The following is a 16,001-nucleotide window of genomic DNA, read 5'->3' as shown; positions in this document are numbered from 1 at the left end:
GAGGCTTAAGTGACTGCGCCACCCAGACGCTCCCCACCCCTGCCAAAAAACACTCTTAGATAACCGATGGGTGAAAGAAGAAATCACAAGAGAGATTAGAGAACACTTCGAGGTAAATGAATATGAAGACAAACTAAACCAAACCTTACCAGGACACAGCGAAGCAGTGCTTCGGGGGAAAGTCACAGCTGCCGGTAGCAACAGAAGAGACGTCGCAAATCAACAATCCAAACTTGTACCTTACACCAGAAGAAGAGCAAACCAAACCCAAAGCAATCAGTAAGAAGGAAATAATAAAGACCAGAGCAGAAATGAACAGAATAAGAGAAAACCAACTAATGCAAGAGTCAGTTCCATGAAAAGATCAACAAAATTAATGAACCTTTAGACAGATCGAGCAAGGAAGAAAAGATTCCAGTGGCTCAAATAGGGAATGAAAGATGAGACTCCGTCAACACCGCTCACCTCACAGAAATACAGAGGATTATAAAATAAAATCGGCATGGAAAGCCGAGCGATAAAAAGCAATGGACTACTGATGCAGGCAACATCTTGGATCCCCAAAGGCGACACATGATGTATGATCCCGTAACGTTCTCGAAATGACTAGATTATAGACAAGAACAGACCAATGACCGCAGGGACCCGGGGGGGGGGGGAGGACGTGGGAGTGGGGAGTAACTCTGAAGGGGAAGCACAAGCAAGCTCGTTCGTGTGCACGGGACAGCTCTGTATCTCGAGTGTGAAGGGGGTTACACAAATCCTGCAGCTGATGTCACTCAGACGTACAATAAAGTGAGTGCACGATAAAAACTGGTAGAATCCCAGTCAGGCCCGGGATATATTACGCTGATGTCAACTTCCTAGTCTTGACAATGGACTGTAGTTATAATAAATTGTCACCACTGAGGGAAGACGGGTGAAAAGTATATGGGATCTCTTTATACCACCCTTTTTTTTTTAAGATTTTATTTATTTATTTGGCAGAGAGGCAGGCAGAGAGAGAGAGGGAAGCAGGCTCCCCGCTGAGCAGAGAGCCCGAGGCGGGGCTCGATCCCAGGACCCTGAGAGCATGACCTGAGCCGAAGGCAGAAGATTTAACCCACTGAGCCACCCAGGCGCCCGTACCATTTTTTTTTTTAAGATTTTTTTTTTTTTTATTTGACAGAGAGAGAGACAGCGAGAGAGGGAACATAAGCAGGGGGAGTGGGAGAAGGAGAAGCAGGCTTCCTGCCAAACAGGGAGCCCGATGCAGAGCTCGATCCCAGGACCCCAGGATCATGACCTGAGCCAAACTCAGATGCTTCACTAAGCCACCCAGGAGCCCCTCGTTGTACCATTTTTGCAACTTCTTGGGAGTCTAACTCTTGAAAAATATAAAGTTCAAAAAAAACATTTAAGATATTTCATATGGATGGCGTGATGGAAGGGCAGACTGTCATATGGGCTGATGGTTTGGGGCTGGGTGATAGGGACAAGTGGGTTCTTCACCCTATTCTGTCTACCCCTATATGTGTTCCAAGTCTCCATAATAAAAAGCTTAAAATATAAAATACATGGAACCAACACAGTGACAGCCACCAACAAGGGCCTTCTCCATCCAGACTTACAAACACCCTTCAAACCGCACCGTCATCAAGACTACCCCCCTTTTGCCTGATATGCTCCCCAAACAGCAGCCAGAGAGGCCACCAGAGCTGCCCGAGTGTTTTCACAACACAGACCCCGAAGAGACGCAGGACGGTCTGAATGCCGCCTTGAATAATGTATTCCAAGCAGCATGTGAGATCTGCCTTGTACGCCTGATCTCTAAAATGAGCTCTGCCCCACCAGGCTCTCAGTCCCACACTGCATCTCTCCTTCAGCCGAAGCACAATCCTGCCAGGACCCACCCACCCCCAAGCCCGCATTCCAGAGCAGAACCCTGAACTACTCACGGGCAGGGAATATCTGCGAAGCTTTTGGAGTCCTGCCTTCTGCGGGAGCTTTCTCCTTTTCAGAGCCCCCATTTCCAGGTGAAAAACGATCTGCTCTCACACCAAGGTCTCAACTCTTTCTCAACAAGAAAATGCAGGGCGCCTGTGGGGCCCAGTCAGTTGAGCGTCTGCCTTCAGCTCAGGTCATGATCCCAGGGCCCTGGGATCAAGCCCCGAGTCAGGCTCCCTGCTCAGCGGGGAGCCTGCTTCTCCCTCTCCCACTCCCCATGGTCTGTGCTCTCTCACTTGCTCACTCTCTCAAATAAACAAATAAAATCTTAAAAAGATTTAAAAGGGAGAACAATAAAGCTAGGGAAGACTGGTTGACACAACCAACGGGATGAGCTCATATGGCCCAACCTTGCCTGTCATCCTGGGAGCACAAAGAACCAGTGCCCCCCAGTGCCTTCCATTCTGGGCCCAGCATCCACACGGAGACAGGCCCACACCTGGAGCACTGTGCCAATTGGTCCCCATCTACAAACTCCTCCAATCACAACTCAGGTAGGCACCTTTTTGTTATGTATCACCAGTAAGGAAGAGGAGGCGCAGAGAGGTTAAGTGACTTGCCCAAGGTCACACAGCTGGGAGAAAGGAGGGTTGGAAATCAGCTGTTCCAACCTGGGAGTCAGCACTGATTCCTTTCCCCCCACACATCCAATCCTCTCCTGAGGCCTCACTGGTCTGCTGCCTCCATATCCACCTCCCCCCCAATCCAGTCCTCCTTCCCCTCAGACCAGACCACCTTCTTCAGAGCCACTGTCGCAGCTCCTGGGGTCAGGACCCTGGGACCCTGGGATCAGGACCCTGGATGACTGCTGGAGTTCCCTGCCTTTTACTCCCAACAGCCACCAGAAGAGTGTCTGAAAACACATAAATCTCTGCCTTCATCATCCCCTCCCCAGGCTTCTCCCTGCCTTTAATGGGGTCTGGCTCCCTGTAGCCTGAGGGGCAGAGCCACTTGGCCTGGCCTCTCTGAACCTCAGGGCCTACTGCTCTCCTGCCAGCTCATCGTGTTCCAGCTACATGGGACTCCATCCAATCCTCAAACATGCCAAGCTCATTTCTGCCTCAGGACCTTTGCATGTACTATATGTTCTTCCATGTGGAACTTCCTGTTCCAGATCTCCTCAAGGTTGGCACCTCCTCGTCATTCAGCTCTCTGCCCGAATGTCCCCTCCTGGGAGCGGATTCCTGTCCACCCAGTTAAAGCACCATCACCCCTTGTCCCTCCCAGTCAAACCACTCCCTTGCTTCAGCACCCAGGGGCCATCTCTTCCTTGCTGGCTACTTAGCACCCAGCCTGTACAGTAAAGCATGGAGACGTCTGGCAGGCCGCCAGGGCTGCAGTGTGCCTCTGTTATCTCCTACAAAGTTGGGGCTGGAGGAGTCAGCTCGTCCTAAGCACTAAAGCTCCCACTGAAAGCCCCCCACTGAATGCTCCTTACCGTACCTCACCCCATTTACCTCTAGTGAGGAGAGTATGTGCGGGTGCCAGCCAAGGCCCAGAGAGGCAGCACCATTCGCCCCAGGTCAGGGGCAGAGCAGTGTGGGAGCTAGGGTCCCATTCTCAGCACTGACTCGAGACCCCAACCAAGTCTGGAGGAAGAGAATGCTGGTCTGCCCCCAAATCCCCGGGACAAGGTCTTCCTGAGCACCTGGACTGTTAGGGATTCCTGGACACGGTGGGGGCGGCTACGGGACCCCCCAGCCAGGCCACTCTCCAGGTCCCACAGCCACCAGGGCTCTGGGCCAGCCTCACGCGGGAGCCAGCAAGGGGGGGGTGTGCGCCTCAGCGTGCAAGGCCGGTATTCGGGGGACCGATCAGAGCTGGGGAGGCCCTCTCTTATGCTGTGGGGCTGTTCCAGGGTGGAAATCCCCAACGCAGACATAACGGAGGCCAAGGGCGGAGAGTCCTGGCGGTTGCCGGAGAAGCCCCACCAGGCCCCTCCTCCGCGAGCCCAGTCCGAGTCCCCGGGGACAGCTCTGGCCTGGGGACTAGATGCTCTCACCAGCCCGGTTCACCCGAGCGCTAGCAGGATCTCAGGCACCAGGCACCCCTACCCACCACCGGGAGGACACTGGCCTCCCCAGCTACCACCTCAGGGCAAGCAGGATGTCCCACCAGCCCCGAACCGACCACCGGACCCCGGGAGCACAGAGGGTTCTCCCGAAGTCCACCGGGCCAGGTGCACACGTCAGATGCTCCCAGGGACTAGACAACGCCTCGTCTCTTTGGGTTTTGTCTCATCGGCACTGCTGAGCTTTCTACCGTGGACACGAGTTACGTCTGTAATAGAAGACCCCTCCGGCAGGCTTGTTAGGAACATGGCCATGGGACTTGGCGGACCCCAACGTTCCCAGGACTTCTTTTGGTTAAAGGCCAAGTTAATTAATACAGGGAGACCTGAGGCTTCAAGGAGCAGGTGCTGGAACCGCACGGCGGCAGCTCCCGGTGCCCCATGTCGTGGGGGCCGCGCCAAGGACACGTGGCAGCCGAGGGACACAAAGCCTCACCAAGATGCCAACCCCCAGGGCTGCTCTGCGAAATCCATGTGCTCGCCCTGAGCCCTCAGACTGGCCCGGGCAGCACCACTAGGTCCAGGACGCTGGTTTTCCAGGCTGGCGGCTCCAAGCTCATTTTTATGGCAGCCCCAAGTTCACTGGAGGGGAAAATGCAATGAGGCATGTGGAACAGGCCACAGGACTCCGAGTTCTGGCCTGGCTGCCTCGGGCCCCGCGTCCCCGGGGAACAGGGAGGGCCCTTGCTTCCTAGTCTATGAATCCTCGACCAAACCCTCCCACCTGCCCCATTAAAATAAAGAAGCGCCAGAGGAAGAAAAAACAAACTTATTTTCAAGGCGCCTTCTAATAACCTTGACTGTTCCTGAGCTCCCTTCCCAGCAGAATTACGGAAGAGCGGTGGGAAAACCACGGGCGACTCTGGAATGGGAAGTGGTTTTAGAAACTCTGGTGGCGATACCTCGATTCGCGGGTGAGGAAAGACAGACGTGCAGGGGAAAGCTGTTACTGTGATCGCCTGAAGGCTCACGGGGCCGGGCCTGTCGCTCTCTGTGGGGCCGTCCTGGGCACCGTGGGGGCCAGAGCAGCAACCCCCGACTCTGTCGACCACAGATGTCACCAGGTGCCACCCAGCGTCCCCTGGGAGCACAGCCCTGGGGTAGGAACTATCCATGAAAAGATCTGCAGGTGCCCACTCAACTCAGCGGAGACCTTCGCCCTGGGCCCCGTCTTGGAGATAAGGACACAGACCTGGGGCGGCGGGGGGGGGGTGGGGGGGTGGCCACGTGGGTACACGTTCTGGCCACTCACCCCTTTGGCCATCCTGCCTTGAGACCTCAGGCCATTTAAGACCGGCGGCAGCCGGGAGGTGCAATTTCCCAGCACCGCTTCTACACGAGTCTCTCTCCTGGGAGAACCCACAGCCAACGCAGCATTCCAGGCTCCTGTGAGGCCTTAGCAGAAGCAGCTCGAGCGCTAAGCGCCCAGCTCCCCAGCACAGCCCACCTCCCTGCCACACAGGCCCGGCCCTGAGCTCAGCCACGGGGACTCATCGGCCTTCACAGCAGGGACGAAGTTCTCTGTCCCTGTAAACCGTGAGAGGCGGCCTTGCGGGGCCGCACAGGAAGGGTCGGGACCCTGGCCGTGGGGCCCAACAGCCCAGAGGGAGAGGCGGCACTGCAGGCTGGCTCAGCCATGGCCCTCAAAGAGCCCAGACTCTGGCTGTTTCCACTTCCCTACTACAGCACCCCAAAACGGGGCCCTCGAGGGCTCAGCCCCTGCCCTCCCCAAGGCAGGCCATCCTGACCTCTGGGTCGGGCCCACAGCCTCCTCCTCCTCCAAATGCTGGCTTGATTTCTACCTCCTCCATGAAAGGCTCAGGGCCTCCCGTGGGCCCCCACAAAGGGCTTTCCCTGGGCCACACCCCCCTGCAGTGGTCACCGCCCTGCCCTCGCACACCTCAGCGGCCACAGCCGGTTTCTGTCGGCTCTGTCTTGTCTCTCCAGCTAGAGGCCCAGAGCTCCAGAAACTCTGACCGACCGGGAAGGCGGACAGAAACAGGAGGCGGGTGGAAGGGCCCAGTCTCCATTAAGTGCCAGGCACCCCCATGGCCAGCGTCCCCAACCCCATCCCGGTGCTCAGCTCATCCAGGGACAGAGGGGTGCCCCCCAAAGAACTGGCCCGGCGGGGGACCAGCACTGAGCGAGAAAGACAGCCAGTACCAACACAACACAGAGGAGCATAAAACAACCCCATGACTATTTTCACAGTGATCACATGTTAAAACAAGAACATTTCAGGTACACAGGATTCAATAAAAATACATTAATCAAATTAATTTCATCTGTTTCCTTTGACCTTCCGATATAACTGCTGTAAAAACTGCACTTACACAAGGGTCTTGCTTTGCCTCCTTACTGGATGGCGCTGCCTTGGGAAAACATGTCTTTTCAGGTCTCACATTCAGGTCGCTAAGCCTTCTGGAGTTTTTGTATATGGCATGAGGCGCGGGACCAACTTTGTCACCTGACATTCAGGGAGTGTTCACCCCCGGGGGCTCACAGGTGTCCTCTGCCGGGGCGGGGGGACAGAAGGGCACACACACGCAGGTGGGCGGCACTGCCCCCACAGGGAAGGCACCGGCCAGGCACGCGGGAGGGGGCGCAGCCGTCCGGCTGTGTGCTGCTGCAATCCACACCCCTCGAGGCCCTTACACCTCCCCGGTGAGCCCAGCTGCATTTCAGGATCTCCAGGGTGGTGAGGCCACTCCCCCTGGAGGGCAAGGGGGCACCCACTGACCCCTTTAACTCAGAGGGGTGGGGGAACACCTGGGCAGGAACGGAGGCCCACTTGCAACTCTCGGGCTAGTGGGCTTCATGGGGTCCTCCTGCAAGGCCTAAGGGGACACTTAGCTACCCAGTCGCTGCCTTTGAAGAGATAATTCACACCCCTGGGAAGGCTGGAGCCAGCCGGACCAAGGAAAAGGGCCCAAAGGAGGCAGCTCACTTTGAAAGCTACTGGCAAGACTGCAGAGGTGGGGGGTGGGGGGCGTCTCAGAAAGGAGGGCACGGGTGGGGCTTCTCCCGAGACACATGAAGCTCTCAGGGAGGCCCACTCAGGCTTGGACAATGAACGACCAACCAGGCCAGCAGGAACCAGGACACCCCTTTCTGGGCCAAGCCCTGGCAGACGCCGGGCAGGGAGGCCCCAGGCCCACTGACCAGGAGGTGAACCTACAGAACCCAGGAAGTGGATAAGCCGGAGCCACACGCCAAGACCGCACGGCTCCAGGCAACAGACACTCGCAGGCCCTGCTCTGCCGGAGAGGTCCCGCAGGGGAGCCACTGGGCCAGCCCGGGCTGGAGCAAGAGGAGGGCAAGCAGGTGAGGACCCAGCACTGAACACAGGAGTCCAGAACTGGGCACGCAAAGGGCTGCCTGAGCACCCCCGCAGCAAGCTGGGTCATCGTGCCTGACCCTCATCTTCAGAACCCGTCCCGCACCCTGAGGCCCAGCCTCCCCGCACAGATGCCCAGGGAGGGAACGAGACACAGAAGGCCACACGGGGTGTGAGTCCATTTCTGTAGAATGTCTAGAACAGGCTCATACACAGATGGGAGGGGGGTGTGGGTGCCGGGGGCCGGGGGGCAGGGGAGAGTGACTAATAGGTATGGTGTTTCCTTCTGAGGTTCTGGAATGTTCTGAAATCTGAGAGTTGTGATGGCTGCACAGCTCTATAAATGTTCTAAAAAACATCGAATTTGTCCGCTGAAAAGGGTGAATTTTTTGACATGTGAACATCTCAATAAAAATATGGGGGCGCCTGGGTGGCTCAGCCGGTTAAACGTCTGCCTTAGGCTCAGGTCATGACCCCGGGGTCCTGGGATCAAGCCCCACATGGGGTTCCTTGCTCAGCAGGGAGCCTGCTTCTCTCTCCCCCTCTGCCCTTCCCCCTGCTTGTGCGCGCTCTCTCGCTAGCTCTGTCAAATAAACAATACCTTATATATATCAGACAGATATTTTTTAAGGGGCACCTGGCTGGCTCAGTCCGTAGAATATGCAATTCTTGGTCTTGGGGTCACGAGTTTGAGCCCCATGCTGGGCACAGGATTTACTTTGAAAATATATACACAAAATGACGAGGACAGGGCAGGAGGACTTTACAAGGGACAGCTCTAGAAGATTCAGGGTCCAGTCATCCTCCCAGAGCCAATCGATGGGCAGCTATCCTGTGGCTCTCCCCGACGACCTGAACAGCTCTGGTCTTAGACTCTGGGATCCTCGAGGGCCCCCTCTCCCCTGAACCCCTCGGAGCCTGGTGTGGGGAGCTGGGGGAAGGAAAGACACCCAAGAGATAGGCGGGCTTCCCTGCCTCCCCCCGTGGTCTTCACACAGGTCCCCGAGGCCACGGCCCCAAACACCCCCTCCAAGGTCCCCCCACTTCCACCACCTGCCATCCAACAGCGCCCACAATGACAAGGCTCGGCTCAAGTGGTGACTCTTCCGTCATCTTCCTGGCCACCACCCAAGCCAGCAGACGCCACCCTTGCCCCGTGCTTCCACCGGCCTGGTTTCTATGCATCTTGTGAGCTCTGCTCCCCTGGTCCCCTCTGCACCCCGCAGCTGCTCTGCCTTCCGCCACGAGCCATGACCCCTGTGGGCCGGAGACACTGCTCGCCCGGCCGCCACCGGCACCTGGCCAGACACAGGCAGGGCTGACAACAACTGTCACGCTCCACATACTGGCAGGTGCCCTCAGAGGGCGCCAGGGCTCCCATGGCCGCGCGTCTGCTAGGAAGCCACAGCCCGGCCCGGGTCACGGAGAGGAGCCACGGGTCAGCAGGCCGAGGGCCACATGTGAGGAGCCTTCTGGGATTCCTGATTTTGCACTTTGCCTTGAGGCTGGCGGGCCACACAGCTGGAGTGTCTGCAGAGGCCACTGCACCCCCACTCCACGTGAGGGTCCGCCGGCACCGGCCACGCCCCCCTGCCGCAGGGCTTAGCGGCCAGCGAGCTCCCCGCCGCCCTCTGTCCGACCACCCGCCTTCCTTCTGTGGGGCCCAGAGAGAGGCGCTCCACGCACAGAGCGGCCGGGTCCTCGCCCAGCGACACTGCCCAGGAGCCAAGGCTCTGCCCTGCCTTTGGTGCCAGCGCAGGACGCGAGGACGCAAGCACAGCCCAGACCATGCTGTGGCTTCCACGCGCTGCAACCCGGGAAGAGAGGGTGACAGGACGCCTTCTCTTCCAGAACGGGGGTGTCACTGACCGAGCTTTCTCTCCCGACTCCCTACTCTTCCTCGGGGACACTGAGCTGGAATAACACAGTGAATCAAGAGTTTAAATTCCAGGGGCTTTACTCACGCGAGCTAGACGCGGGCAGGCCGCTCGACTCGTGACCGGGATAATCAGATCCATGCGGCCCACCGACCTGAGCCGGGAGGCCCACCGCACCAGGGGCCGGCTCTTCCTGCCAGACGGGGTTTTAAAGGAGACAGCGGGGGAACTGTGGGCATTTGAGGGGGCCAAAAGCAAGATGACAGACTCTCCCAGTCCGGATGCCCAGCCAGCCAGGGTCCCCCTCATTTGGGGTGACTGAGAGGAGACAGCCCCAGCCAGCTCCCAGGCCGCTGTCCGGGCTGCCCAGAAATGCCAGGGCGTGCGGCCCACTCCCACCCCACATGAGGTCCGGGGATCCCTGCACACCCCTGTCATCAGGCCATCCCTGAGCCTGCTGCTGGCTTCGGGCTGGCCCTTGATCAGAGAGGCCTCGGGGACCCACGCCCCGGCTTCTTCTGCATGAAGCCCAACTCCAGACGCACCGCCAACCGCTGCCGTACCCAAACCATCTCTCCCATGTTCCCTCCCAGGAGCCCGGAGCGAGCAGCCGGGAAACCAGGCAGCCAGGCCCACCTCTACCCGGAGCGGTCCCGAACGTGCCATCATCTGAGGGCAAATCTGGAGCGCCCCAGCTAGAGATCACCCCTTCACAGCTCGCTGTCCAGCTCATCTGAGAAATGTAACTGATCACGGGTCACCAAACAGTGCCAAATCCGACGCAGTTACCACCCTGATCCGTACCTGCAGACCCAGGCGGAGGGCGCGGCGGCCCTCAGCAACCTGCTTCCTACCTACTCACTCTCTGTCCACCGCACAGACCCACTCAAGGCCTCCAGCCCCGACCCACAGCGACGGGACAGTTCTGCGCTTGACGGCTGCCGAAAGCACGGCCAGCTCCACACACGCCATCCAACGATGCCGCCCGCGCCCACCCTTGCCTGCCTACACACGCTCACTGGGACCACGGAGGGGGGGGGCGAGAAGCGAGGGGAGGGCAGGAAAGGAGGGAGAAAGAGATGGAGAGGCGCAGAAAGAGAGAGGCCAAAAAGGACAGGCACCTTTGGAACCCTCTGCAGATTGTTTCTTTCCATCAACTAAAGAAGGCGTGAGCACAAATCATGCTTCTCTGACGAGTCAGAACGTTCCTGGGACAGTACCAAATCCAAGTTGCTGAAGATGTCCTTGGCTCGGAAACCCAGCCAGCCGCTGTCCTCCCGCCGCGGTCGTGCTGGAGGAGCAAGAGGGAGCCAGTGCCGCCACCGGGCGCACTCCTGGGCCCACCACACGCCATCCAACAGTCACCTTGTCGCCCGCCCACCCCACACGGCTCAGTGTTCACGCCCACGAAGCCACCTCTTCCAAGTGTCCCCAGTGACTTGCAGCAGCCGGTGACTATGAAAACCACCCCACAAGGGGCGCCTGGGTGGCTCAGTGGGTTAAGCCTCTGCCTTCAGCTCATGTCATGGTCTCAGGGTCCTGGGATCCAGCCCCACATCGGGCTCTCTGCTCAGCGGGGAGCCTGCTTCCTCCTCTCTCTCTGCCTGCCTCTCTGCCTACTTGTGATCTCTGTTAAATAAATAAATAAAGTCTTTTAAAAAAAAAGAAAAAGAAAAGAAAACCACCCCACAGGACTCCGCCACCCCCTCTGACCAGGGCACAGGTATTGGTCAAGAGGACGGGTCAGATGCTTACAAAATGAAATGGTTGGGAAACTCGTCTTCCTCTTAAGCCCTCACCCTCTGCCAGGCCAAAACTAAACTCCTTATGCCAAGAAGCCTCCTTCCCCATCTTTTGCGAACATTTCTTCCCAATCTTCTGGGGTGCGGTAGGCAAGGTTGGAGGGGGTCTCGGGCACCGCACATAGCAAAATATTTCCTCCTGTTCACAGCTACTTTTTTTCCTCCTTCATTTGGGGGTTGTTTGGTGGACCGGGCCATAACATTTTCTTATATTTCCCCTGAAACAACCCGGAACCCATTTTTTTTCTAATACAGAATAGGACTCTGTTTTGACGGAAGGAAGACGGCAATTCATTCGTCCAGCAAAGGAGGGTTGACTGAACTTGCACTGCAGAACAGCAACCGCCCTCGGTGCTGGGGAGACACGCAGCAGCCAGCAGACACGTCATTCCTCCAGCAAGGACCTCACAGCCCGGCAGCAGGGGTTCCCAGACTACAGCCCTCCTCCTGCTTCTATACCGCCTTGGAGCTAAGAATGGTTTTGACCTTTTTTTAATGTTTGGGTGAGAAAAAAAAAAAATCAAAGGAAGAGAAACCGTTCATCACGGGTGAAATTCCCAATTCCGTGACCACGAATAAAGCTTTATTGGAAAACAGGCATATTCGTTCATTCCCATAGTTCTGGGCCACAGCGGCAGACCGGCCTGCAAAGCCACAACTACTGACTGACTCTCTGACCCTTTACAGAAAGAGCTTCTGTTCTCCTGGATGAGACAGACAATAAATATATAAACAGATTAACTTGTGTGTTTACGGCAGTGCTGAACACGAGGAAGAAAAGGCTGGATGGGGAGCGACAGAGGCTGGAAGGGTGAGTTTAGGCAGTGCGGCCAGGAATGGCCTCTGAACTGAGACGTGAAGAGACAAGGAGTTAGCTGACGAGAAGAGTGAGGGGAAAGCCAATGCAAAGGCCCTGAGGCAGGGCAGGGAAGAGCAGGCAGGGAAACTGGTTATGACTGAGGCACAGGATGGGGGGAACAGTAGGGCAAGGAGAAAGGACAGAGGACAGAGCAGGGAGGCCATGGGAAGGGGTCTCCCAATTTTCTCCAGGAACCTGAGGAAGCTACTGGAGCATTCTGAGTAGAAGCTGACCACTTTTAGAGCTTCTAAAAGCTCCTTGAGAAAGCAGGAGTGAAAAGTGACAGACCCGTGGCAATACCTTCTCTAACCAGCAAGCTGCTCCCAGAACAGGCCAAGTCAAAGTGGAGGAGGAAACTCAAAAACCAACTCATCCAACAACAAAATCAATTCATCAACCCACTCGGGCCTTCCTACTGTGGTGACACAAACCTGTTTTTTTAATATCAGAGTTAAATCCATTTTCACTGGATCAAAGGGTCTGCAACCAGCGTATGAACGGATCCACAACTTCATGGACATTACTGCTTGGGAGAAGGCAAGATTAAAGAAGTGAGTCACCTCAAAGTAAACGTAAAGAGAACTGTTAAGCAAAGTGACAGGAAGGGGTATGGTGGGGGATGGGGGGGGGGGGAGTATGGTGACAGGTGGAAGCCAGCCTCAGCATGGCACCCGGGCAGGCTCGGGGTGAGGCCACGCCCACCAGGCGGCACGGACAAGTCCATGGGTGCCCTCCTCTCCTGAAGAGGAAGCTGCAGGCTGGGAAGGGCCCCAGAGAGGCAGAGTGAGAGCTCAGCCGGGAAGGACTAAGGACTGGGACAGGCAGGCTGAGTTTGGCCAGACACTGTTTGCAAATACAAGCCCCTCCCTATTCAAGGACAGAGGGGAGGAAGGGGACAAGGGACACCAGAACTTGAGGGAGAGCAGGGTCACAGCCAAACATCAGGCTGCTGCAAGATTGAAGGTTAAGTGACACGATCTCCTTCGGGGGCAACTGTGCAATGTCTGAGGACATTTGTGGTTGTCACACTGGGGGTGTGGGTGTGCTCCTGGGATCAAGTGGGTGGGGCCAGGGATGCTGCTCAGTATCCTACAGTGCCCAGGGCGGTCCCAGGGAGGACCAGCCGATCAAATGTGGACAGGCAGAGGGAGCCGCTGACAGGAGCTGATGCCACACACCAGTAATCAACCGTGTCCAGCTCCCAGCTTCCGGGGCCACACAAAGCATTCAGTGCTTCTCAACCCCTTTGATCCCCCACAACGACCCAGCATACGTTCTCACTGCACCCATTTTACAGGTGAGGAATCTGAGGCCCAGAGAAGGGACGTGATGTGGTCTGGGGGAGGGATGTGAACCCGGGTCCCTCACACTTGGAAGCCTGTATGGGGAACGGAGGGGGGGACAGGAATCCAGGGACACGGTCAAGAACAGCAGGTCAGAATGGAGTCCAGGTTCAGCCCTGGCGTCTGCTGCCCAGCATCCTCACCAGGGCGGGGCAGGAAAGAGCTGGGGCACAGAGGCCCCTGGGGGCAGCAAATCTCTGGAGCAGAGCCAGGAGCCCTGGCGTCCGAGGCTGTGGGGGAGGCTCGGCGGTGACCGAGCAGGTCTGTGCGGCCCTCCACAGTCATGCCCTTTGCAAGCAGGTCATTCGCTCTTCACCCCGCCCCCCAACTTGGGAAGGCTTCATGACCCCCCTAACTTTGTTCCTGAGCAAGTGACTGGCCCAAGGTCACAGAGCTCTGAACCCCACACCACGCTTCCACAGCCCAGGAAGGAGGCCACTTAAAAGGCTCATCTGCCAGGGTCTCAGTCCGGCACCACCCACCCATCCCCTCAACCAGACCCCCACGGATGGTGGGATTCACACCCTAGGACCCTCACCTCTCCCTTCCCCCCATGAGAACTGAGGCCCCCTCAAGTTAGCAATTCTCTATAACCTGTCCCAGCGCTCCATCGCTCCCCCCCCACCCCCGCCTTCTCACAGGTGTCACATAGAAGCCAGAACAGATGGCTGAGCCCCTCCAGGGGATGGGGGTGGGGCAGGGGAGGGCAGAGGCAGCAGCACCGGGATCAAGCACAGACAGAGCGGCAGGGGTGAGGGGAGGGGAGGGGAGGAGGCTGACCACCCTAGAGGGCTCCTGCAGGATGGCACAGGGACTGAGGAAAAGTACAACAAAGGCCGGGCGGGGTCCTAAATGACCAATCAGCACTACCTTTCGGCACCAGCAGGGCACAATCTCCTTAGCAGGCCACCCCCAACGAGGAAAGGATCCAAAAATGGGAGAAAATCAATTGTTCCAAGACCTGTAGGTATTTCGAGTCTCAAAAGCTACACACTCCCATGAGTGTGCACACACATGCACGGGCGGCAACTGCCACCGGACGTGCATGCAAGCACGGCCACACCTGGGTGCCCCGGGCCACCCCCCTCCATGGAGCCACCCCCTGTGCTCCCCAGCAGTGACGTCCCCCAGGGCAGGGCAGCCTGACCGGCGTGGTGTCCCCGGCGCAAACGGAGGAACACGGAGATTCACCCAGCATCCAATCAGAAACCCGGAAAGAGGGCCAGCGAGTTTCAGAAACCCTCGACTCCCATAATCACAAGTTGACTCCTCGACTTTCACACTCTGTCCTTCAGGGTTCCACACACCAGGCTGCAAAGACAGGAGAGGCCGTCCACAGCTCTTGCAGAGGCGGCCAGAAACGGCTGACCAGCGAGTTGACAAACCCTCCCGCAGCCTCATAAGGAAGCTATTATTTGAGAATTAGGGGAGTCATTAGCTCTCGGGTGGCGGCGACAGAAGCCCATAGAGTCATCTAATGAACCCGTTTTAGGGGCTTTCTCCAGCCTGGGGACAAGCACATAAATGGCTGTTGAGGCAGAGGGGTGGGGCAGGGCCCCCAAGCCTTGAATGCATCCCACTATCCTCCCACCCCAAGACAGAGCCAGCACCGCGTGGGGCCCCACGGAACTTGCTGAATAAAAGCAGCTGACAGAGACACACCGACCAGAACACACTCTTCACAGGCAGGATCACCGGATTCCACCCAACAGAACCACCTTCTCGCTAGTTTCATAACTCGGGAAACAGTTCCCCAAATGCACCTGAATTATTAACACAAAAGCATCCTCCCCCCGCCCCAAAACAGATGGGACACACGGAAGCGCAGTCCACGCCTCCCCCGCCCCCAGGGGGAGGACAATCGCCGGCAAAACCTTCCACGGCGTTCAGGTGGACACGCACCCCATTCCACCTAGTGTCACCGTGCCCCCTGGGCGCGGACTCGGACCCCCGCACGCAGAGTGAGTCCGTCCCCCAGCTCCCAACCGGGTCGCGGCGGGAGCGACTCCACAACCGATTGCTCCAGAGAAGGGGGTCTCTGGGATGGCGATAGGGCTCCAAGAGGGAGGCACTGAGGGGACGCGTCTGGAAGCTGCGAGGTGCCTACCAAGTGGACACGTATTTTAATAATAATTTTAAAAATCCAGACTGCACGCTTATTGTAGGGGGCTGGGAGATAGGAAGCGAGTTGGGAAGCCACGACGGCGCGGGGGGCTGTCTCGGGGCGGGGGGTGGGGTGCAGCGACGGCCGCGTCGGGGGCCGCGGCCGGGCAGCGCCCCGGTGACCCCGCCGGGAGCCGAAGGGGCGGAAACGCAGGCAGGGGCCAGTCGGGGCCTGGGATCGCTAGCTCCCTAGCGCTCGCGAGCTCTCGGTCTCTGCCTCGTTCTTTTTTTTTTTTTTTTTTTTTTTTTAATTATCAGGATTGTTGTGAATAATAAAAGAGAAGGGCCCAGCCGGGCAGGGCCAGCCGGGCCGGGCCACCCACGCTGTCATCTTTTGTGCAGGGCCGGCGGGGACGCCCCGGCCCAGCCCCCGCGCGCGCCCCCGGCCCCGGGCCGGACGCCCCCGCCTCCCGCCCCCGTCCCCGCCATTGTCCGGCCGCGCCGCCCCCGCCCGAGGCCCGGCTGGCGCCCCCGGGCCGGGCGGTTAACGCCCCCAACCGCCTCGCGGGCCGGGACAAAGCGCGGCGGCCGCGGCCCGAACAGGCCGCGCCCGAGGCCTGGGC

At 58.1% G+C, this 16,001-nt stretch overlaps 1 protein-coding gene across 3 annotated transcripts in view; it reads right to left on the bottom strand.

Annotated features, from left to right (window-relative positions):
* The window catches only part of KDM4B (lysine demethylase 4B), a 130,850-nt gene that overhangs the window by 114,286 nt on the left and 563 nt on the right, over positions 1-16,001 (bottom strand). The window lies entirely within an intron of this gene.

Source organism: Lontra canadensis, unplaced genomic scaffold (genome assembly GCF_010015895.1).
Source record: "Lontra canadensis isolate GAN:19392208 unplaced genomic scaffold, GSC_riverotter_1.0 scaffold88, whole genome shotgun sequence".
NCBI classification, from domain to species: domain Eukaryota; kingdom Metazoa; phylum Chordata; class Mammalia; order Carnivora; family Mustelidae; genus Lontra; species Lontra canadensis.
Note: the sequence above shows the minus strand (reverse complement) of the source record. Positions and strands in the feature narration are given on the sequence as shown.